This window comes from Salvelinus fontinalis, unplaced genomic scaffold, assembly GCF_029448725.1.
Source record: "Salvelinus fontinalis isolate EN_2023a unplaced genomic scaffold, ASM2944872v1 scaffold_1997, whole genome shotgun sequence".
Classification (NCBI taxonomy): Eukaryota; Metazoa; Chordata; class Actinopteri; order Salmoniformes; family Salmonidae; genus Salvelinus; species Salvelinus fontinalis.
In genome coordinates this window covers 1-22,771 of record NW_026602206.1, presented here as the reverse complement: position 1 = coordinate 22,771, position 22,771 = coordinate 1, and the positions used below count along the sequence as shown (strand labels likewise).

General features: G+C 42.1%; 20 non-coding genes across 20 annotated transcripts; all 20 read right to left on the bottom strand.

Annotated features, from left to right (window-relative positions):
- Positions 1 to 182: 182 nt before the first annotated feature.
- Positions 183 to 256, bottom strand: trnan-guu (transfer RNA asparagine (anticodon GUU)). The gene has a single exon. It is a non-coding gene; the product is annotated as a tRNA-Asn (tRNA).
- A 1,109-nt stretch (positions 257 to 1,365) lies between these two features.
- On the bottom strand, positions 1,366 to 1,439 carry trnan-guu (transfer RNA asparagine (anticodon GUU)). The gene has a single exon. It is a non-coding gene; the product is annotated as a tRNA-Asn (tRNA).
- Positions 1,440 to 2,547: 1,108 nt separating this feature from the next.
- trnan-guu (transfer RNA asparagine (anticodon GUU)) lies at positions 2,548 to 2,621 on the bottom strand. Its single transcript has one exon. It is a non-coding gene; the product is annotated as a tRNA-Asn (tRNA).
- A 1,107-nt stretch (positions 2,622 to 3,728) lies between these two features.
- Positions 3,729 to 3,803, bottom strand: trnan-guu (transfer RNA asparagine (anticodon GUU)). Its single transcript has one exon. It is a non-coding gene; the product is annotated as a tRNA-Asn (tRNA).
- A 1,108-nt stretch (positions 3,804 to 4,911) lies between these two features.
- trnan-guu (transfer RNA asparagine (anticodon GUU)) lies at positions 4,912 to 4,985 on the bottom strand. The gene has a single exon. It is a non-coding gene; the product is annotated as a tRNA-Asn (tRNA).
- A 1,108-nt stretch (positions 4,986 to 6,093) lies between these two features.
- On the bottom strand, positions 6,094 to 6,167 carry trnan-guu (transfer RNA asparagine (anticodon GUU)). Its single transcript has one exon. It is a non-coding gene; the product is annotated as a tRNA-Asn (tRNA).
- Positions 6,168 to 7,274: 1,107 nt separating this feature from the next.
- trnan-guu (transfer RNA asparagine (anticodon GUU)) lies at positions 7,275 to 7,349 on the bottom strand. Its single transcript has one exon. It is a non-coding gene; the product is annotated as a tRNA-Asn (tRNA).
- Positions 7,350 to 8,453: 1,104 nt separating this feature from the next.
- Positions 8,454 to 8,528, bottom strand: trnan-guu (transfer RNA asparagine (anticodon GUU)). Its single transcript has one exon. It is a non-coding gene; the product is annotated as a tRNA-Asn (tRNA).
- A 1,104-nt stretch (positions 8,529 to 9,632) lies between these two features.
- trnan-guu (transfer RNA asparagine (anticodon GUU)) lies at positions 9,633 to 9,707 on the bottom strand. Its single transcript has one exon. It is a non-coding gene; the product is annotated as a tRNA-Asn (tRNA).
- A 1,105-nt stretch (positions 9,708 to 10,812) lies between these two features.
- trnai-gau (transfer RNA isoleucine (anticodon GAU)) lies at positions 10,813 to 10,886 on the bottom strand. Its single transcript has one exon. It is a non-coding gene; the product is annotated as a tRNA-Ile (tRNA).
- A 1,105-nt stretch (positions 10,887 to 11,991) lies between these two features.
- Positions 11,992 to 12,065, bottom strand: trnan-guu (transfer RNA asparagine (anticodon GUU)). Its single transcript has one exon. It is a non-coding gene; the product is annotated as a tRNA-Asn (tRNA).
- A 1,105-nt stretch (positions 12,066 to 13,170) lies between these two features.
- On the bottom strand, positions 13,171 to 13,244 carry trnan-guu (transfer RNA asparagine (anticodon GUU)). The gene has a single exon. It is a non-coding gene; the product is annotated as a tRNA-Asn (tRNA).
- Positions 13,245 to 14,349: 1,105 nt separating this feature from the next.
- On the bottom strand, positions 14,350 to 14,423 carry trnan-guu (transfer RNA asparagine (anticodon GUU)). Its single transcript has one exon. It is a non-coding gene; the product is annotated as a tRNA-Asn (tRNA).
- A 1,105-nt stretch (positions 14,424 to 15,528) lies between these two features.
- On the bottom strand, positions 15,529 to 15,602 carry trnan-guu (transfer RNA asparagine (anticodon GUU)). The gene has a single exon. It is a non-coding gene; the product is annotated as a tRNA-Asn (tRNA).
- Positions 15,603 to 16,709: 1,107 nt separating this feature from the next.
- trnan-guu (transfer RNA asparagine (anticodon GUU)) lies at positions 16,710 to 16,783 on the bottom strand. The gene has a single exon. It is a non-coding gene; the product is annotated as a tRNA-Asn (tRNA).
- Positions 16,784 to 17,890: 1,107 nt separating this feature from the next.
- On the bottom strand, positions 17,891 to 17,964 carry trnan-guu (transfer RNA asparagine (anticodon GUU)). Its single transcript has one exon. It is a non-coding gene; the product is annotated as a tRNA-Asn (tRNA).
- A 1,103-nt stretch (positions 17,965 to 19,067) lies between these two features.
- trnan-guu (transfer RNA asparagine (anticodon GUU)) lies at positions 19,068 to 19,141 on the bottom strand. The gene has a single exon. It is a non-coding gene; the product is annotated as a tRNA-Asn (tRNA).
- Positions 19,142 to 20,244: 1,103 nt separating this feature from the next.
- Positions 20,245 to 20,318, bottom strand: trnan-guu (transfer RNA asparagine (anticodon GUU)). The gene has a single exon. It is a non-coding gene; the product is annotated as a tRNA-Asn (tRNA).
- Positions 20,319 to 21,421: 1,103 nt separating this feature from the next.
- On the bottom strand, positions 21,422 to 21,495 carry trnan-guu (transfer RNA asparagine (anticodon GUU)). The gene has a single exon. It is a non-coding gene; the product is annotated as a tRNA-Asn (tRNA).
- Positions 21,496 to 22,602: 1,107 nt separating this feature from the next.
- Positions 22,603 to 22,676, bottom strand: trnan-guu (transfer RNA asparagine (anticodon GUU)). The gene has a single exon. It is a non-coding gene; the product is annotated as a tRNA-Asn (tRNA).
- Positions 22,677 to 22,771: the final 95 nt, after the last annotated feature.

Genomic DNA, 22,771 nt, shown 5'->3' with positions numbered 1-22,771 from the left:
CAATTGAGTAACAGAAGATTACAGAACATTGACAGCCATTTTACCAGTAGGTATAGCAAATTGTCATCTTTCACGTTCAACAACACACCAATCACATAAGATAACAGGAGGCACAGCAGGTCAAAAACTAGCCTATTGTAAGTCCAGGACGGTGTTTCCACAACAGCAGAAATGTTAATTTGCGTCCCTGGGTGGGCTCGAACCACCAACCTTTAGATTAACAGTCTAACGCGCTAACCAATTGCGCCACAGAGACCTACAATTACATTGACCCTCAGCAGGTGCAAGTCGCATGGAAGATCACTACAAGTCAGGAAGGGTCTGTTCACATCGCTACATTCTGAAAAATGTCATCCCTTGATGGTGTCAAAGCACCACCCTTTAGATTGACAGTCCACGCGGTAACAGATTGCGCTACAGAAGCTTGTGGTGGAATTGAGCCTCAGCCAGCCAAAGTCACAGGGAATCTCAATTCAAGTCCAGGATGTCGCTTCATGGAGCACTACAAACTGAAAACTCTCATCCCTGGGTCGGCTCAAACCACCAACCTTTAGCTTAACAGTCTAACGCGCTAACCAATTGCACAACAGAGACTTGTGGTGTATTTGACCCTGACAGTTGACCTCTGGCCATCCGTGATCTCATCCAACTGTACATGGAGTTTACGACACAACAACACTTTGTTCCAATGGTTGTGTCAAGGTGCAACGAAAGTGCCACAACATTTTCAAGGATGTAGCCCTGTAGTTTTCTAACGTTTGTTAGCTTTTTGAATGGCCTTAAAAGGGCAAAAATGCCGAGCAATCTTCGTCAGCGCAACATTTTATTAAAAGGCATCTGGCAGGAGTAAATTCAGCCACAATCACGAATATCATTTGATAAATATATATCTTAAACCACTGCATTTTCAAGAATGTAATATATAATCGTCAAATTCATTCATAATAATTAGGGGACTGACCCCGGAAGTATGATATAATGGCGAGTCACTTTCATGGCATACAGGCACACATATACACACAATCACACACACACACACACACTGGACCAACATTGTCCTTCAAGCGAGATAAATATAAATGCTAAAGTTTTTCATGCCAGATTGACATATTTTACATTGGAATACTAGCCGGATTAATATTAATAAATGATATGTTCCTTGGAGACCACAGAATGATCAAGCTATTGAGTAACAGAAGATCACAGAACATTGACAGCCATTTTACCAGTAGGTATAGCAAATTGTCATCTTTCACGTTCAACAACACACCAATCACATAAGATAACAGGAGGCACAGCAGGTCAAAAACTAGCCTACTGTAAGTCCAGGACGGTGTTTCCACAAGAGCAGAAATGTAAAGCTGGCGTCCCTGGGTGGGCTCAAACCACCAACCTTTAGATTAACAGTCTAACGCGCTAACCAATTGCGCCACAGAGACCTACAATTACATTGACCCTCAGCAGGTGCAAGTCGCATGGAAGATCACTACAAGTCAGGAAGGGTCTGTTCACATCGCTACATTCTGAAAAATGTCATCCCTGGATGGTGTCAAAGCACCACCCTTTAGATTGACAGTCCACGCGGTAACAGATTGCGCTACAGAAGCTTGTGGTGGAATTGACCCTCAGCCAGCCAAAGTCACAGGGAATCTCAATTCAAGTCCAGGATGTCGCTTCATGGAGCACTACAAACTGAAAACTCTCATCCCTGGGTGGGCTCAAACCACCAACCTTTAGCTTAACAGTCTAACGCGCTAACCAATTGCACAACAGAGACTTGTGGTGTATTTGACCCTGACAGTTGACCTCTGGCCATCCGTGATCTCATCCAACTGTACATGGAGTTTACGACACAACAACACTTTGTTCCAATGGTTGTGTCAAGGTGCAACGAAAGTGCCACAACATTTTCAAGGAAGTAGCCCTGTAGTTTTCTAACGTTTGTTAGCTTTTTGAATGGCCTTAAAAGGGCAAAAATGCCGAGCAATCTTCGTCAGCGCAACATTTTATTAAAAGGCATCTGGCAGGAGTAAATTCAGCCACAATCACGAATATCATTTGATAAATATATATCTTAAACCACTGCATTTTCAAGAATGTAATATATAATCGTCAAATTCATTCATAATAATTAGGGGACTGACCCCGGAAGTATGATATAATGGCGAGTCACTTTCATGGCATACAGGCACACATATACACACAATCACACACACACACACACACTGGACCAACATTGTCCTTCAAGCGAGATAAATATAAATGCTAAAGTTTTTCATGCCAGATTGACATATTTTACATTGGAATACTAGCCGGATTAATATTAATAAATGATATGTTCCTTGGAGACCACAGAATGATCAAGCTATTGAGTAACAGAAGATCACAGAACATTGACAGCCATTTTACCAGTAGGTATAGCAAATTGTCATCTTTCACGTTCAACAACACACCAATCACATAAGATAACAGGAGGCACAGCAGGTCAAAAACTAGCCTACTGTAAGTCCAGGACGGTGTTTCCACAAGAGCAGAAATGTTAATTAGCGTCTCTGGGTGGGCTCGAACCACCAACCTTTAGATTAACAGTCTAACGCGCTAACCAATTGTGCCACAGAGACCTACAATTACATTGACCCTCAGCAGGTGCAAGTCGCATGGAAGATCACTACAAGTCAGGAAGGGTCTGTTCACATCGCTACATTCTGAAAAATGTCATCCCTGGATGGTGTCAAAGCACCACCCTTTAGATTGACAGTCCACGCGGTAACAGATTGCGCTACAGAAGCTTGTGGTGGAATTGACCCTCAGCCAGCCAAAGTCACAGGGAATCTCAATTCAAGTCCAGGATGTCGCTTCATGGAGCACTACAAACTGAAAACTCTCATCCCTGGGTCGGCTCAAACCACCAACCTTTAGCTTAACAGTCTAACGCGCTAACCAATTGCACAACAGAGACTTGTGGTGTATTTGACCCTGACAGTTGACCTCTGGCCATCCGTGATCTCATCCAACTGTACATGGAGTTTACGACACAACAACACTTTGTTCCAATGGTTGTGTCAAGGTGCAACGAAAGTGACACAACATTTTCAAGGAAGTAGCGCTGTAGTTTTCTAACGTTTGTTAGCTTTTTGAATGGCCTTAAAAGGGCAAAAATGCCGAGCAATCTTCGTCAGCGCAACATTTTATTAAAAGGCATCTGGCAGGAGTAAATTCAGCCACAATCACGAATATCATTTGATAAATATATATCTTAAACCACTGCATTTTCAAGAATGTAATATATAATCGTCAAATTCATTCATAATAATTAGGGCACTGACCCCGGAAGTATGATATAATGGCGAGTCACTTTCATGGCATACAGGCACACATATACACACAATCACACACACACACACACTGGACCAACATTGTCCTTCAAGCGAGATAAATATAAATGCTAAAGTTTTTCATGCCAGATTGACATATTTTACATTGGAATACTAGCCGGATTAATATTAATAAATGATATGTTCCTTGGAGACCACAGAATGATCAAGCTATTGAGTAACAGAAGATCACAGAACATTGACAGCCATTTTACCAGTAGGTATAGCAAATTGTCATCTTTCACGTTCAACAACACACCAATCACATAAGATAACAGGAGGCACAGCAGGTCAAAAACTAGCCTACTGTAAGTGCAGGACGGTGTTTCCACAACAGCAGAAATGTAAAGCTAGCGTCCCTGGGTGGGCTCGAACCACCAACCTTTAGATTAACAGTCTAACGCGCTAACCAATTGCGCCACAGAGAACTACAATTACATTGACCCTCAGCAGGTGCAAGTCGCATGGAAGATCACTACAAGTCAGGAAGGGTCTGTTCACATCGCTACATTCTGAAAAATGTCATCCCTGGATGGTGTCAAAGCACCACCCTTTAGATTGACAGTCCACGCGGTAACAGATTGCGCTACAGAAGCTTGTGGTGGAATTGACCCTCAGCCAGCCAAAGTCACAGGGAATCTCAATTCAAGTCCAGGATGTCGCTTCATGGAGCACTACAAACTGAAAACTCTCATCCCTGGGTCGGCTCAAACCACCAACCTTTAGCTTAACAGTCTAACGCGCTAACCAATTGCACAACAGAGACTTGTGGTGTATTTGACCCTGACAGTTGACCTCTGGCCATCCGTGATCTCATCCAACTGTACATGGAGTTTACGACACAACAACACTTTGTTCCAATGGTTGTGTCAAGGTGCAACGAAAGTGCCACAACATTTTCAAGGAAGTAGCCCTGTAGTTTTCTAACGTTTGTTAGCTTTTTGAATGGCCTTAAAAGGGCAAAAATGCCGAGCAATCTTCGTCAGCGCAACATTTTATTAAAAGGCATCTGGCAGGAGTAAATTCAGCCACAATCACGAATATCATTTGATAAATATATATCTTAAACCACTGCATTTTCAAGAATGTAATATATAATCGTCAAATTCATTCATAATAATTAGGGGACTGACCCCGGAAGTATGATATAATGGCGAGTCACTTTCATGGCATACAGGCACACATATACACACAATCACACACACACACACACACTGGACCAACATTGTCCTTCAAGCGAGATAAATATAAATGCTAAAGTTTTTCATGCCAGATTGACATATTTTACATTGGAATACTAGCCGGATTAATATTAATAAATGATATGTTCCTTGGAGACCACAGAATGATCAAGCTATTGAGTAACAGAAGATCACAGAACATTGACAGCCATTTTACCAGTAGGTATAGCAAATTGTCATCTTTCACGTTCAACAACACACCAATCACATAAGATAACAGGAGGCACAGCAGGTCAAAAACTAGCCTACTGTAAGTCCAGGACGGTGTTTCCACAAGAGCAGAAATGTAAAGCTGGCGTCCCTGGGTGGGCTCAAACCACCAACCTTTAGATTAACAGTCTAACGCGCTAACCAATTGCGCCACAGAGACCTACAATTACATTGACCCTCAGCAGGTGCAAGTCGCATGGAAGATCACTACAAGTCAGGAAGGGTCTGTTCACATCGCTACATTCTGAAAAATGTCATCCCTGGATGGTGTCAAAGCACCACCCTTTAGATTGACAGTCCACGCGGTAACAGATTGCGCTACAGAAGCTTGTGGTGGAATTGACCCTCAGCCAGCCAAAGTCACAGGGAATCTCAATTCAAGTCCAGGATGTCGCTTCATGGAGCACTACAAACTGAAAACTCTCATCCCTGGGTGGGCTCAAACCACCAACCTTTAGCTTAACAGTCTAACGCGCTAACCAATTGCACAACAGAGACTTGTGGTGTATTTGACCCTGACAGTTGACCTCTGGCCATCCGTGATCTCATCCAACTGTACATGGAGTTTACGACACAACAACACTTTGTTCCAATGGTTGTGTCAAGGTGCAACGAAAGTGCCACAACATTTTCAAGGAAGTAGCCCTGTAGTTTTCTAACGTTTGTTAGCTTTTTGAATGGCCTTAAAAGGGCAAAAATGCCGAGCAATCTTCGTCAGCGCAACATTTTATTAAAAGGCATCTGGCAGGAGTAAATTCAGCCACAATCACGAATATCATTTGATAAATATATATCTTAAACCACTGCATTTTCAAGAATGTAATATATAATCGTCAAATTCATTCATAATAATTAGGGGACTGACCCCGGAAGTATGATATAATGGCGAGTCACTTTCATGGCATACAGGCACACATATACACACAATCACACACACACACACACACTGGACCAACATTGTCCTTCAAGCGAGATAAATATAAATGCTAAAGTTTTTCATGCCAGATTGACATATTTTACATTGGAATACTAGCCGGATTAATATTAATAAATGATATGTTCCTTGGAGACCACAGAATGATCAAGCTATTGAGTAACAGAAGATCACAGAACATTGACAGCCATTTTACCAGTAGGTATAGCAAATTGTCATCTTTCACGTTCAACAACACACCAATCACATAAGATAACAGGAGGCACAGCAGGTCAAAAACTAGCCTACTGTAAGTCCAGGACGGTGTTTCCACAAGAGCAGAAATGTTAATTAGCGTCTCTGGGTGGGCTCGAACCACCAACCTTTAGATTAACAGTCTAACGCGCTAACCAATTGTGCCACAGAGACCTACAATTACATTGACCCTCAGCAGGTGCAAGTCGCATGGAAGATCACTACAAGTCAGGAAGGGTCTGTTCACATCGCTACATTCTGAAAAATGTCATCCCTGGATGGTGTCAAAGCACCACCCTTTAGATTGACAGTCCACGCGGTAACAGATTGCGCTACAGAAGCTTGTGGTGGAATTGACCCTCAGCCAGCCAAAGTCACAGGGAATCTCAATTCAAGTCCAGGATGTCGCTTCATGGAGCACTACAAACTGAAAACTCTCATCCCTGGGTCGGCTCAAACCACCAACCTTTAGCTTAACAGTCTAACGCGCTAACCAATTGCACAACAGAGACTTGTGGTGTATTTGACCCTGACAGTTGACCTCTGGCCATCCGTGATCTCATCCAACTGTACATGGAGTTTACGACACAACAACACTTTGTTCCAATGGTTGTGTCAAGGTGCAACGAAAGTGCCACAACATTTTCAAGGAAGTAGCGCTGTAGTTTTCTAACGTTTGTTAGCTTTTTGAATGGCCTTAAAAGGGCAAAAATGCCGAGCAATCTTCGTCAGCGCAACATTTTATTAAAAGGCATCTGGCAGGAGTAAATTCAGCCACAATCACGAATATCATTTGATAAATATATATCTTAAACCACTGCATTTTCAAGAATGTAATATATAATCGTCAAATTCATTCATAATAATTAGGGCACTGACCCCGGAAGTATGATATAATGGCGAGTCACTTTCATGGCATACAGGCACACATATACACACAATCACACACACACACACACTGGACCAACATTGTCCTTCAAGCGAGATAAATATAAATGCTAAAGTTTTTCATGCCAGATTGACATATTTTACATTGGAATACTAGCCGGATTAATATTAATAAATGATATGTTCCTTGGAGACCACAGAATGATCAAGCTATTGAGTAACAGAAGATCACAGAACATTGACAGCCATTTTACCAGTAGGTATAGCAAATTGTCATCTTTCACGTTCAACAACACACCAATCACATAAGATAACAGGAGGCACAGCAGGTCAAAAACTAGCCTACTGTAAGTGCAGGACGGTGTTTCCACAACAGCAGAAATGTAAAGCTAGCGTCCCTGGGTGGGCTCGAACCACCAACCTTTAGATTAACAGTCTAACGCGCTAACCAATTGCGCCACAGAGAACTACAATTACATTGACCCTCAGCAGGTGCAAGTCGCATGGAAGATCACTACAAGTCAGGAAGGGTCTGTTCACATCGCTACATTCTGAAAAATGTCATCCCTGGATGGTGTCAAAGCACCACCCTTTAGATTGACAGTCCACGCGGTAACAGATTGCGCTACAGAAGCTTGTGGTGGAATTGACCCTCAGCCAGCCAAAGTCACAGGGAATCTCAATTCAAGTCCAGGATGTCGCTTCATGGAGCACTACAAACTGAAAACTCTCATCCCTGGGTCGGCTCAAACCACCAACCTTTAGCTTAACAGTCTAACGCGCTAACCAATTGCACAACAGAGACTTGTGGTGTATTTGACCCTGACAGTTGACCTCTGGCCATCCGTGATCTCATCCAACTGTACATGGAGTTTACGACACAACAACACTTTGTTCCAATGGTTGTGTCAAGGTGCAACGAAAGTGCCACAACATTTTCAAGGAAGTAGCCCTGTAGTTTTCTAACGTTTGTTAGCTTTTTGAATGGCCTTAAAAGGGCAAAAATGCCGAGCAATCTTCGTCAGCGCAACATTTTATTAAAAGGCATCTGGCAGGAGTAAATTCAGCCACAATCACGAATATCATTTGATAAATATATATCTTAAACCACTGCATTTTCAAGAATGTAATATATAATCGTCAAATTCATTCATAATAATTAGGGGACTGACCCCGGAAGTATGATATAATGGCGAGTCACTTTCATGGCATACAGGCACACATATACACACAATCACACACACACACACTGGACCAACATTGTCCTTCAAGCGAGATAAATATAAATGCTAAAGTTTTTCATGCCAGATTGACATATTTTACATTGGAATACTAGCCGGATTAATATTAATAAATGATATGTTCCTTGGAGACCACAGAATGATCAAGCTATTGAGTAACAGAAGATTACAGAACATTGACAGCAATTTTACCAGTAGGTATAGCAAATTTTCATCTTTCACGTTCAACAACACACCAATCACATAAGATAACAGGAGGCACAGCAGGTCAAAAACTAGCCTAATGTAAGTCCAGGACGGTGTTTCCACAACAGCAGAAATGTAAAGCTAGCGTCCCTGGGTGGGCTCGAACCACCAACCTTTAGATTAACAGTCTAACGCGCTAACCAATTGCGCCACAGAGAACTACAATTACATTGACCCTCAGCAGGTGCAAGTCGCATGGAAGATCACTACAAGTCAGGAAGGGTCTGTTCACATCGCTACATTCTGAAAAATGTCATCCCTGGATGGTGTCAAAGCACCACCCTTTAGATTGACAGTCCACGCGGTAACAGATTGCGCTACAGAAGCTTGTGGTGGAATTGACCCTCAGCCAGCCAAAGTCACAGGGAATCTCAATTCAAGTCCAGGATGTCGCTTCATGGAGCACTACAAACTGAAAACTCTCATCCCTGGGTCGGCTCAAACCACCAACCTTTAGCTTAACAGTCTAACGCGCTAACCAATTGCACAACAGAGACTTGTGGTGTATTTGACCCTGACAGTTGACCTCTGGCCATCCGTGATCTCATCCAACTGTACATGGAGTTTACGACACAACAACACTTTGTTCCAATGGTTGTGTCAAGGTGCAACGAAAGTGCCACAACATTTTCAAGGAAGTAGCCCTGTAGTTTTCTAACGTTTGTTAGCTTTTTGAATGGCCTTAAAAGGGCAAAAATGCCGAGCAATCTTCGTCAGCGCAACATTTTATTAAAAGGCATCTGGCAGGAGTAAATTCAGCCACAATCACGAATATCATTTGATAAATATATATCTTAAACCACTGCATTTTCAAGAATGTAATATATAATCGTCAAATTCATTCATAATAATTAGGGGACTGACCCCGGAAGTATGATATAATGGCGAGTCACTTTCATGGCATACAGGCACACATATACACACAATCACACACACACACACTGGACCAACATTGTCCTTCAAGGGAGATAAATATAAATGCTAAAGTTTTTCATTCCAGATTGACATATTTTACATTGGAATACTAGCCGGATTAATATTAATAAATGATATGTTCCTTGGAGACCACAGAATGATCAAGCTATTGAGTAACAGAAGATTAAAGAACATTGACAGCCATTTTACCAGTAGGTATAGCAAATTTTCATCTTTCACGTTCAACAACACACCAATCACATAAGATAACAGGAGGCACAGCAGGTCAAAAACTAGCCTACTGTAAGTCCAGGACGGTGTTTCCACAACAGCAGAAATGTAAAGCTAGCGTCTCTGGGTGGGCTCGAACCACCAACCTTTAGATTAACAGTCTAACGCGCTAACCAATTGCGCCACAGAGAACTACAATTACATTGACCCTCAGCAGGTGCAAGTCGCATGGAAGATCACTACAAGTCAGGAAGGGTCTGTTCACATCGCTACATTCTGAAAAATGTCATCCCTGGATGGTGTCAAAGCACCACCCTTTAGATTGACAGTCCACGCGGTAACAGATTGCGCTACAGAAGCTTGTGATGGAATTGACCCTCAGCCAGCCAAAGTCACAGGGAATCTCAATTCAAGTCCAGGATGTCGCTTCATGGAGCACTACAAACTGAAAACTCTCATCCCTGGGTCGGCTCAAACCACCAACCTTTAGCTTAACAGTCTAACGCGCTAACCAATTGCACAACAGAGACTTGTGGTGTATTTGACCCTGACAGTTGACCTCTGGCCATCCGTGATCTCATCCAACTGTACATGGAGTTTACGACACAACAACACTTTGTTCCAATGGTTGTGTCAAGGTGCAACGAAAGTGCCACAACATTTTCAAGGAAGTAGCCCTGTAGTTTTCTAACGTTTGTTAGCTTTTTGAATGGCCTTAAAAGGGCAAAAATGCCGAGCAATCTTCGTCAGCGCAACATTTTATTAAAAGGCATCTGGCAGGAGTAAATTCAGCCACAATCACGAATATCATTTGATAAATATATATCTTAAACCACTGCATTTTCAAGAATGTAATATATAATCGTCAAATTCATTCATAATAATTAGGGGACTGACCCCGGAAGTATGATATAATGGCGAGTCACTTTCATGGCATACAGGCACACATATACACACAATCACACACACACACACACTGGACCAACATTGTCCTTCAAGCGAGATAAATATAAATGCTAAAGTTTTTCATGCCAGATTGACATATTTTACATTGGAATACTAGCCGGATTAATATTAATAAATGATATGTTCCTTGGAGACCACAGAATGATCAAGCTATTGAGTAACAGAAGATGACAGAACATTGACAGCCATTTACCAGTAGGTATAGCAAATTGTCATCTTTCACGTTCAACAACACACCAATCACATAAGATAACAGGAGGCACAGCAGGTCAAAAACTAGCCTACTGTAAGTCCAGGACGGTGTTTCCACAACAGCAGAAATGTTAAGCTAGCGTCCCTGGGTGGGCTCGAACCACCAACCTTTAGGTTATCAGTCTAACGCGCTAACCAATTGCGCCACAGACACCTGCAATTACATTGTCCCTCAGCAGGTGCAAGTCGCATGGAAGATCACTACAAGTCAGGAAGGGTCTGTTCACATCGCTACATTCTGAAAAATGTCATCCCTGGATGGTGTCAAAGCACCACCCTTTAGATTGACAGTCCACGCGGTAACAGATTGCGCTACAGAAGCTTGTGGTGGAATTGACCCTCAGCCAGCCAAAGTCACAGGGAATCTCAATTCAAGTCCAGGATGTCGCTTCATGGAGCACTACAAACTGAAAACTCTCATCCCTGGGTCGGCTCAAACCACCAACCTTTAGCTTAACAGTCTAACGCGCTAACCAATTGCACAACAGAGACTTGTGGTGTATTTGACCCTGACAGTTGACCTCTGGCCATCCGTGATCTCATCCAACTGTACATGGAGTTTACGACACAACAACACTTTGTTCCAATGGTTGTGTCAAGGTGCAACGAAAGTGCCACAACATTTTCAAGGAAGTAGCCCTGTAGTTTTCTAACGTTTGTTAGCTTTTTGAATGGCCTTAAAAGGGCAAAAATGCAGAGCAATCTTCGTCAGCGCAACATTTTATTAAAAGGCATCTGGCAGGAGTAAATTCAGCCACAATCACGAATATCATTTGATAAATATATATCTTAAACCACTGCATTTTCAAGAATGTAATATATAATCGTCAAATTCATTCATAATAATTAGGGGACTGACCCCGGAAGTATGATATAATGGCGAGTCACTTTCATGTCATACAGGCACACATATACACACAATCACACACACACACACTGGACCAACATTGTCCTTCAAGCGAGATAAATATAAATGCTAAAGTTTTTCATGCCAGATTGACATATTTTACATTGGAATACTAGCCGGATTAATATTAATAAATGATATGTTCCTTGGAGACCACAGAATGATCAAGCTATTGAGTAACAGAAGATTACAGAACATTGACAGCCATTTTACCAGTAGGTATAGCAAATTGTCATCTTTCACGTTCAACAACACACCAATCACATAAGATAACAGGAGGCACAGCAGGTCAAAAACTAGCCTTCTGTAAGTCCAGGACGGTGTTTCCACAACAGCAGAAATGTTAAGCTAGCGTTCCTGGGTGGGCTCGAACCACCAACCTTTAGATTAACAGTCTAACGCGCTAACCAATTGCGCCACAGAGACCTGCAATTACATTGTCCCTCAGCAGGTGCAAGTCGCATGGAAGATCACTACAAGTCAGGAAGGGTCTGTTCACATCGCTACATTCTGAAAAATGTCATCCCTGGATGGTGTCAAAGCACCACCCTTTAGATTGACAGTCCACGCGGTAACAGATTGCGCTACAGAAGCTTGTGGTGGAATTGACCCTCAGCCAGCCAAAGTCACAGGGAATCTCAATTCAAGTCCAGGATGTCGCTTCATGGAGCACTACAAACTGAAAACTCTCATCCCTGGGTCGGCTCAAACCACCAACCTTTAGCTTAACAGTCTAACGCGCTAACCAATTGCACAACAGAGACTTGTGGTGTATTTGACCCTGACAGTTGACCTCTGGCCATCCGTGATCTCATCCAACTGTACATGGAGTTTACGACACAACAACACTTTGTTCCAATGGTTGTGTCAAGGTGCAACGAAAGTGCCACAACATTTTCAAGGTAGTAGCCCTGTAGTTTTCTAACGTTTGTTAGCTTTTTGAATGGCCTTAAAAGGGCAAAAATGCAGAGCAATCTTCGTCAGCGCAACATTTTATTAAAAGGCATCTGGCAGGAGTAAATTCAGCCACAATCACGAATATCATTTGATAAATATATATCTTAAACCACTGCATTTTCAAGAATGTAATATATAATCGTCAAATTCATTCATAATAATTAGGGGACTGACCCCGGAAGTATGATATAATGGCGAGTCACTTTCATGGCATACAGGCACACATATACACACAATCACACACACACACACTGGACCAACATTGTCCTTCAAGCGAGATAAATATAAATGCTAAAGTTTTTCATGCCAGATTGACATATTTTACATTGGAATACTAGCCGGATTAATATTAATAAATGATATGTTCCTTGGAGACCACAGAATTATCAAGCTATTGAGTAACAGAAGATTACAGAACATTGACAGCCATTTTACCAGTAGGTATAGCAAATTGTCATCTTTCACGTTCAACAACACACCAATCACATAAGATAACAGGAGGCACAGCAGGTCAAAAACTAGCCTACTGTAAGTCCAGGACGGTGTTTCCACAACAGCAGAAATGTAAAGCTAGCGTCCCTGGGTGGCCAAGAACCACCAACCTTTAGATTAACAGTCTAACGCGCTAACCAATTGCGCCACAGAGACCTACAATTACATTGACCCTCAGCAGGTGCAAGTCGCATGGAAGATCACTACAAGTCAGGAAGGGTCTGTTCACATCGCTACATTCTGAAAAATGTCATCCCTGGATGGTGTCAAAGCACCACCCTTTAGATTGACAGTCCACGCGGTAACAGATTGCGCTACAGAAGCTTGTGGTGGAATTGACCCTCAGCCAGCCAAAGTCACAGGGAATCTCAATTCAAGTCCAGGATGTCGCTTCATGGAGCACTACAAACTGAAAACTCTCATCCCTGGGTCGGCTCAAACCACCAACCTTTAGCTTAACAGTCTAACGCGCTAACCAATTGCACAACAGAGACTTGTGGTGTATTTGACCCTGACAGTTGACCTCTGGCCATCCGTGATCTCATCCAACTGTACATGGAGTTTACGACACAACAACACTTTGTTCCAATGGTTGTGTCAAGGTGCAACGAAAGTGCCACAACATTTTCAAGGAAGTAGCCCTGTAGTTTTCTAACGTTTGTTAGCTTTTTGAATGGCCTTAAAAGGGCAAAAATGCCGAGCAATCTTCGTCAGCGCAACATTTTATTAAAAGGCATCTGGCAGGAGTAAATTCAGCCACAATCACGAATATCATTTGATAAATATATATCTTAAACCACTGCATTTTCAAGAATGTAATATATAATCGTCAAATTCATTCATAATAATTAGGGGACTGACCCCGGAAGTATGATATAATGGCGAGTCACTTTCATGGCATACAGGCACACATATACACACAATCACACACACACACACTGGACCAACATTGTCCTTCAAGCGAGATAAATATAAATGCTAAAGTTTTTCATGCCAGATTGACATATTTTACATTGGAATACTAGCCGGATTAATATTAATAAATGATATGTTCCTTGGAGACCACAGAATGATCAAGCTATTGAGTAACAGAAGATTACAGAACATTGACAGCCATTTTACCAGTAGGTATAGCAAATTGTCATCTTTCACGTTCAACAACACACCAATCACATAAGATAACAGGAGGCACAGCAGGTCAAAAACTAGCCTACTGTAAGTCCAGGACGGTGTTTCCACAACAGCAGAAATGTTAAGCTAGCGTTCCTGGGTGGGCTCGAACCACCAACCTTTAGATTAACAGTCTAACGCGCTAACCAATTGCGCCACAGAGACCTGCAATTACATTGTCCCTCAGCAGGTGCAAGTCGCATGGAAGATCACTACAAGTCAGGAAGGGTCTGTTCACATCGCTACATTCTGAAAAATGTCATCCCTGGATGGTGTCAAAGCACCACCCTTTAGATTGACAGTCCACGCGGTAACAGATTGCGCTACAGAAGCTTGTGGTGGAATTGACCCTCAGCCAGCCAAAGTCACAGGGAATCTCAATTCAAGTCCAGGATGTCGCTTCATGGAGCACTACAAACTGAAAACTCTCATCCCTGGGTCGGCTCAAACCACCAACCTTTAGCTTAACAGTCTAACGCGCTAACCAATTGCACAACAGAGACTTGTGGTGTATTTGACCCTGACAGTTGACCTCTGGCCATCCGTGATCTCATCCAACTGTACATGGAGTTTACGACACAACAACACTTTGTTCCAATGGTTGTGTCAAGGTGCAACGAAAGTGCCACAACATTTTCAAGGAAGTAGCCCTGTAGTTTTCTAACGTTTGTTAGCTTTTTGAATGGCCTTAAAAGGGCAAAAATGCAGAGCAATCTTCGTCAGCGCAACATTTTATTAAAAGGCATCTGGCAGGAGTAAATTCAGCCACAATCACGAATATCATTTGATAAATATATATCTTAAACCACTGCATTTTCAAGAATGTAATATATAATCGTCAAATTCATTCATAATAATTAGGGGACTGACCCCGGAAGTATGATATAATGGCGAGTCACTTTCATGGCATACAGGCACACATATACACACAATCACACACACACACACTGGACCAACATTGTCCTTCAAGCGAGATAAATATAAATGCTAAAGTTTTTCATGCCAGATTGACATATTTTACATTGGAATACTAGCCGGATTAATATTAATAAATGATATGTTCCTTGGAGACCACAGAATTATCAAGCTATTGAGTAACAGAAGATTACAGAACATTGACAGCCATTTTACCAGTAGGTATAGCAAATTGTCATCTTTCACGTTCAACAACACACCAATCACATAAGATAACAGGAGGCACAGCAGGTCAAAAACTAGCCTACTGTAAGTCCAGGACGGTGTTTCCACAACAGCAGAAATGTAAAGCTAGCGTCCCTGGGTGGCCTCGAACCACCAACCTTTAGATTAACAGTCTAACGCGCTAACCAATTGCGCCACAGAGACCTACAATTACATTGACCCTCAGCAGGTGCAAGTCGCATGGAAGATCACTACAAGTCAGGAAGGGTCTGTTCACATCGCTACATTCTGAAAAATGTCATCCCTGGATGGTGTCAAAGCACCACCCTTTAGATTGACAGTCCACGCGGTAACAGATTGCGCTACAGAAGCTTGTGGTGGAATTGACCCTCAGCCAGCCAAAGTCACAGGGAATCTCAATTCAAGTCCAGGATGTCGCTTCATGGAGCACTACAAACTGAAAACTCTCATCCCTGGGTCGGCTCAAACCACCAACCTTTAGCTTAACAGTCTAACGCGCTAACCAATTGCACAACAGAGACTTGTGGTGTATTTGACCCTGACAGTTGACCTCTGGCCATCCGTGATCTCATCCAACTGTACATGGAGTTTACGACACAACAACACTTTGTTCCAATGGTTGTGTCAAGGTGCAACGAAAGTGCCACAACATTTTCAAGGAAGTAGCCCTGTAGTTTTCTAACGTTTGTTAGCTTTTTGAATGGCCTTAAAAGGGCAAAAATGCCGAGCAATCTTCGTCAGCGCAACATTTTATTAAAAGGCATCTGGCAGGAGTAAATTCAGCCACAATCACGAATATCATTTGATAAATATATATCTTAAACCACTGCATTTTCAAGAATGTAATATATAATCGTCAAATTCATTCATAATAATTAGGGGACTGACCCCGGAAGTATGATATAATGGCGAGTCACTTTCATGGCATACAGGCACACATATACACACAATCACACACACACACACACTGGACCAACATTGTCCTTCAAGCGAGATAAATATAAATGCTAAAGTTTTTCATGCCAGATTGACATATTTTACATTGGAATACTAGCCGGATTAATATTAATAAATGATATGTTCCTTGGAGACCACAGAATGATCAAGCTATTGAGTAACAGAAGATTACAGAACATTGACAGCCATTTTACCAGTAGGTATAGCAAATTGTCATCTTTCACGTTCAACAACACACCAATCACATAAGATAACAGGAGGCACAGCAGGTCAAAAACTAGCCTACTGTAAGTCCAGGACGGTGTTTCCACAACAGCAGAAATGTAAAGCTAGCGTCCCTGGGTGGGCTCAAACCACCAACCTTTAGATTAACAGTCTAACGCGCTAACCAATTGCGCCACAGAGACCTACAATTACATTGACCCTCAGCAGGTGCAAGTCGCATGGAAGATCACTACAAGTCAGGAAGGGTCTGTTCACATCGCTACATTCTGAAAAATGTCATCCCTGGATGGTGTCAAAGCACCACCCTTTAGATTGACAGTCCACGCGGTAACAGATTGCGCTACAGAAGCTTGTGGTGGAATTGACCCTCAGCCAGCCAAAGTCACAGGGAATCTCAATTCAAGTCCAGGATGTCGCTTCATGGAGCACTACAAACTGAAAACTCTCATCCCTGGGTCGGCTCAAACCACCAACCTTTAGCTTAACAGTCTAACGCGCTAACCAATTGCACAACAGAGACTTGTGGTGTATTTGACCCTGACAGTTGACCTCTGGCCATCCGTGATCTCATCCAACTGTACATGGAGTTTACGACACAACAACACTTTGTTCCAATGGTTGTGTCAAGGTGCAACGAAAGTGCCACAACATTTTCAAGGAAGTAGCCCTGTAGTTTTCTAACGTTTGTTAGCTTTTTGAATGGCCTTAAAAGGGAAAAAATGCCGAGCAATCTTCGTCAGCGCAACATTTTATTAAAAGGCATCTGGCAGGAGTAAATTCAGCCACAATCACGAATATCATTTGATAAATATATATCTTAAACCACTGCATTTTCAAGAATGTAATATATAATCGTCAAATTCATTCATAATAATTAGGGGACTGACCCCGGAAGTATGATATAATGGCGAGTCACTTTCATGGCATACAGGCACACATATACACACAATCACACACACACACACACTGGACCAACATTGTCCTTCAAGCGAGATAAATATAAATGCTAAAGTTTTTCATGCCAGATTGACATATTTTACATTGGAATACTAGCCGGATTAATATTAATAAATGATATGTTCCTTGGAGACCACAGAATGATCAAGCTATTGAGTAACAGAAGATTACAGAACATTGACAGCCATTTTACCAGTAGGTATAGCAAATTGTCATCTTTCACGTTCAACAACACACCAATCACATAAGATAACAGGAAGCACAGCAGGTCAAAAACTAGCCTACTGTAAGTCCAGGACATTGTTTCCACAACAGCAGAAATGTAAAGCTAGCGTCCCTGGGTGGGCTCGAACCACCAACCTTTAGATTAACAGTCTAACGCGCTAACCAATTGCGCCACAGAGACCTACAATTACATTGACCCTCAGCAGGTGCAAGTCGCATGGAAGATCACTACAAGTCAGGAAGGGTCTGTTCACATCGCTACATTCTGAAAAATGTCATCCCTGGATGGTGTCAAAGCACCACCCTTTAGATTGACAGTCCACGCGGTAACAGATTGCGCTACAGAAGCTTGTGGTGGAATTGACCCTCAGTCAGCCAAAGTCACAGGGAATCTCAATTCAAGTCCAGGATGTCGCTTCATGGAGCACTACAAACTGAAAACTCTCATCCCTGGGTCGGCTCAAACCACCAACCTTTAGCTTAACAGTCTAACGCGCTAACCAATTGCACAACAGAGACTTGTGGTGTATTTGACCCTGACAGTTGACCTCTGGCCATCCGTGATCTCATCCAACTGTACATGGAGTTTACGACACAACAACACTTTGTTCCAATGGTTGTGTCAAGGTGCAACGAAAGTGCCACAACATTTTCAAGGAAGTAGCCCTGTAGTTTTCTAACGTTTGTTAGCTTTTTGAATGGCCTTAAAAGGGCAAAAATGCCGAGCAATCTTCGTCAGCGCAACATTTTATTAAAAGGCATCTGGCAGGAGTAAATTCAGCCACAATCACGAATATCATTTGATAAATATATATCTTAAACCACTGCATTTTCAAGAATGTAATATATAATCGTCAAATTCATTCATAATAATTAGGGGACTGACCCCGGAAGTATGATATAATGGCGAGTCACTTTCATGGCATACAGGCACACATATACACACAATCACACACACACACTGGACCAACATTGTCCTTCAAGCGAGATAAATATAAATGCTAAAGTTTTTCATGCCAGATTGACATATTTTACATTGGAATGCTAGCCGGATTAATATTAATAAATTATATGTTCCTTGGAGACCACAGAATAATCAAGCTATTGAGTAACAGAAGATTACAGAACATTGACAGCCATTTTACCAGTAGGTATAGCAAATTGTCATCTTTCACGTTCAACAACACACCAATCACATAAGATAACAGGAGGCACAGCAGGTCAAAAACTAGCCTACTGTAAGTCCAGGACGGTGTTTCCACAACAGCAGAAATGTAAAGAAAGCGTCCCTGGGTGGGCTCGAACCACCAACCTTTAGATTAACAGTCTAACGCGCTAACCAATTGCGCCACAGACACCTACAATTACATTGACCCTCAGCAGGTGCAAGTCGCATGGAAGATCACTACAAGTCAGGAAGGGTCTGTTCACATCGCTACATTCTGAAAAATGTCATCCCTGGATGGGGTCAAAGCACCACCCTTTAGATTGACAGTCCACGCGGTAACAGATTGCGCTACAGAAGCTTGTGGTGGAATTGACCCTCAGCCAGCCAAAGTCACAGGGAATCTCAATTCAAGTCCAGGATGTCGCTTCATGGAGCACTACAAACTGAAAACTCTCATCCCTGAGTCGGCTCAAACCACCAACCTTTAGCTTAACAGTCTAACGCGCTAACCAATTGCACAACAGAGACTTGTGGTGTATTTGACCCTGACAGTTGACCTCTGGCCATCCGTGATCTCATCCAACTGTACATGGAGTTTACGACACAACAACACTTTGTTCCAATGGTTGTGTCAAGGTGCAACGAAAGTGCCACAACATTTTCAAGGAAGTAGCCCTGTAGTTTTCTAACGTTTGTTAGCTTTTTGAATGGCCTTAAAAGGGCAAAAATGCCGAGCAATCTTCGTCAGCGCAACATTTTATTAAAAGGCATCTGGCAGGAGTAAATTCAGCCACAATCACGAATATCATTTGATAAATATATATCTTAAACCACTGCATTTTCAAGAATGTAATATATAATCGTCAAATTCATTCATAATAATTAGGGGACTGACCCCGGAAGTATGATATAATGGCGAGTCACTTTCATGGCATACAGGCACACATATACACACAATCACACACACACACTGGACCAACATTGTCCTTCAAGCGAGATAAATATAAGTGCTAAAGTTTTTCATGCCAGATTGACATATTTTACATTGGAATGCTAGCCGGATTAATATTAATAAATGATATGTTCCTTGGAGACCACAGAATAATCAAGCTATTGAGTAACAGAAGATTACAGAACATTGACAGCCATTTTACCAGTAGGTATAGCAAATTGTCATCTTTCACGTTCAACAACACACCAATCACATAAGATAACAGGAGGCACAGCAGGTCAAAAACTAGCCTACTGTAAGTCCAGGACGGTGTTTCCACAACAGCAGAAATGTAAAGAAAGCGTCCCTGGGTGGGCTCGAACCACCAACCTTTAGATTAACAGTCTAACGCGCTAACCAATTGCGCCACAGACACCTACAATTACATTGACCCTCAGCAGGTGCAAGTCGCATGGAAGATCACTACAAGTCAGGAAGGGTCTGTTCACATCGCTACATTCTGAAAAATGTCATCCCTGGATGGGGTCAAAGCACCACCCTTTAGATTGACAGTCCACGCGGTAACAGATTGCGCTACAGAAGCTTGTGGTGGAATTGACCCTCAGCCAGCCAAAGTCACAGGGAATCTCAATTCAAGTCCAGGATGTCGCTTCATGGAGCACTACAAACTGAAAACTCTCATCCCTGAGTCGGCTCAAACCACCAACCTTTAGCTTAACAGTCTAACGCGCTAACCAATTGCACAACAGAGACTTGTGGTGTATTTGACCCTGACAGTTGACCTCTGGCCATCCGTGATCTCATCCAACTGTACATGGAGTTTACGACACAACAACACTTTGTTCCAATGGTTGTGTCAAGGTGCAACGAAAGTGCCACAACATTTTCAAGGAAGTAGCCCTGTAGTTTTCTAACGTTTGTTAGCTTTTTGAATGGCCTTAAAAGGGCAAAAATGCCGAGCAATCTTCGTCAGCGCAACATTTTATTAAAAGGCATCTGGCAGGAGTAAATTCAGCCACAATCACGAATATCATTTGATAAATATATATCTTAAACCACTGCATTTTCAAGAATGTAATATATAATCGTCAAATTCATTCATAATAATTAGGGGACTGACCCCGGAAGTATGATATAATGGCGAGTCACTTTCATGGCATACAGGCACACATATACACACAATCACACACACACACTGGACCAACATTGTCCTTCAAGCGAGATAAATATAAGTGCTAAAGTTTTTCATGCCAGATTGACATATTTTACATTGGAATGCTAGCCGGATTAATATTAATAAATGATATGTTCCTTGGAGACCACAGAATAATCAAGCTATTGAGTAACAGAAGATTACAGAACATTGACAGCCATTTTACCAGTAGGTATAGCAAATTGTCATCTTTCACGTTCAACAACACACCAATCACATAAGATAACAGGAGGCACAGCAGGTCAAAAACTAGCCTACTGTAAGTCCAGGACGGTGTTTCCACAACAGCAGAAATGTAAAGAAAGCATCCCTGGGTGGGCTCGAACCACCAACCTTTAGATTAACAGTCTAACGCGCTAACCAATTGCGCCACAGAGACCTACAATTACATTGACCCTCAGCAGGTGCAAGTCGCATGGAAGATCACTACAAGTCAGGAAGGGTCTGTTCACATCGCTACATTCTGAAAAATGTCATCCCTGGATGGGGTCAAAGCACCACCCTTTAGATTGACAGTCCACGCGGTAACAGATTGCGCTACAGAAGCTTGTGGTGGAATTGACCCTCAGCCAGCCAAAGTCACAGGGAATCTCAATTCAAGTCCAGGATGTCGCTTCATGGAGCACTACAAACTGAAAACTCTCATCCCTGAGTCGGCTCAAACCACCAACCTTTAGCTTAACAGTCTAACGCGCTAACCAATTGCACAACAGAGACTTGTGGTGTATTTGACCCTGACAGTTGACCTCTGGCCATCCGTGATCTCATCCAACTGTACATGGAGTTTACGACACAACAACACTTTGTTCCAATGGTTGTGTCAAGGTGCAACGAAAGTGCCACAACATTTTCAAGGAAGTAGCCCTGTAGTTTTCTAACGTTTGTTAGCTTTTTGAATGGCCTTAAAAGGGCAAAAATGCCGAGCAATCTTCGTCAGCGCAACATTTTATTAAAAGGCATCTGGCAGGAGTAAATTCAGCCACAATCACGAATATCATTTGATAAATATATATCTTAAACCACTGCATTTTCAAGAATGTAATATATAATCGTCAAATTCATTCATAATAATTAGGGGACTGACCCCGGAAGTATGATATAATGGCGAGTCACTTTCATGGCATACAGGCACACATATACACACAATCACACACACACACACACTGGACCAACATTGTCCTTCAAGCGAGATAAATATAAATGCTAAAGTTTTTCATGCCAGATTGACATATTTTACATTGGAATACTAGCCGGATTAATATTAATAAATTATATGTTCCTTGGAGACCACAGAATGATCAAGCTATTGAGTAACAGAAGATTACAGAACATTGACAGCCATTTTACCAGTAGGTATAGCAAATTGTCATCTTTCACGTTCAACAACACACCAATCACATAAGATAACAGGAAGCACAGCAGGTCAAAAACTAGCCTACTGTAAGTCCAGGACGGTGTTTCCACAACAGCAGAAAAGTAAAGCTAGCGTCCTTGGGTGGGCTCGAACCACCAACCTTTAGATTAACAGTCTAACGCACTAACCAACTGCGCCACAGAGACCTACAAGTAAACTGACCCTCAGCAGGTGCAAGTCGCATGGAAGATCACTACAAGTCAGGAAGGGTCTGTTCACATCGCTACATTCTGAAAAATGT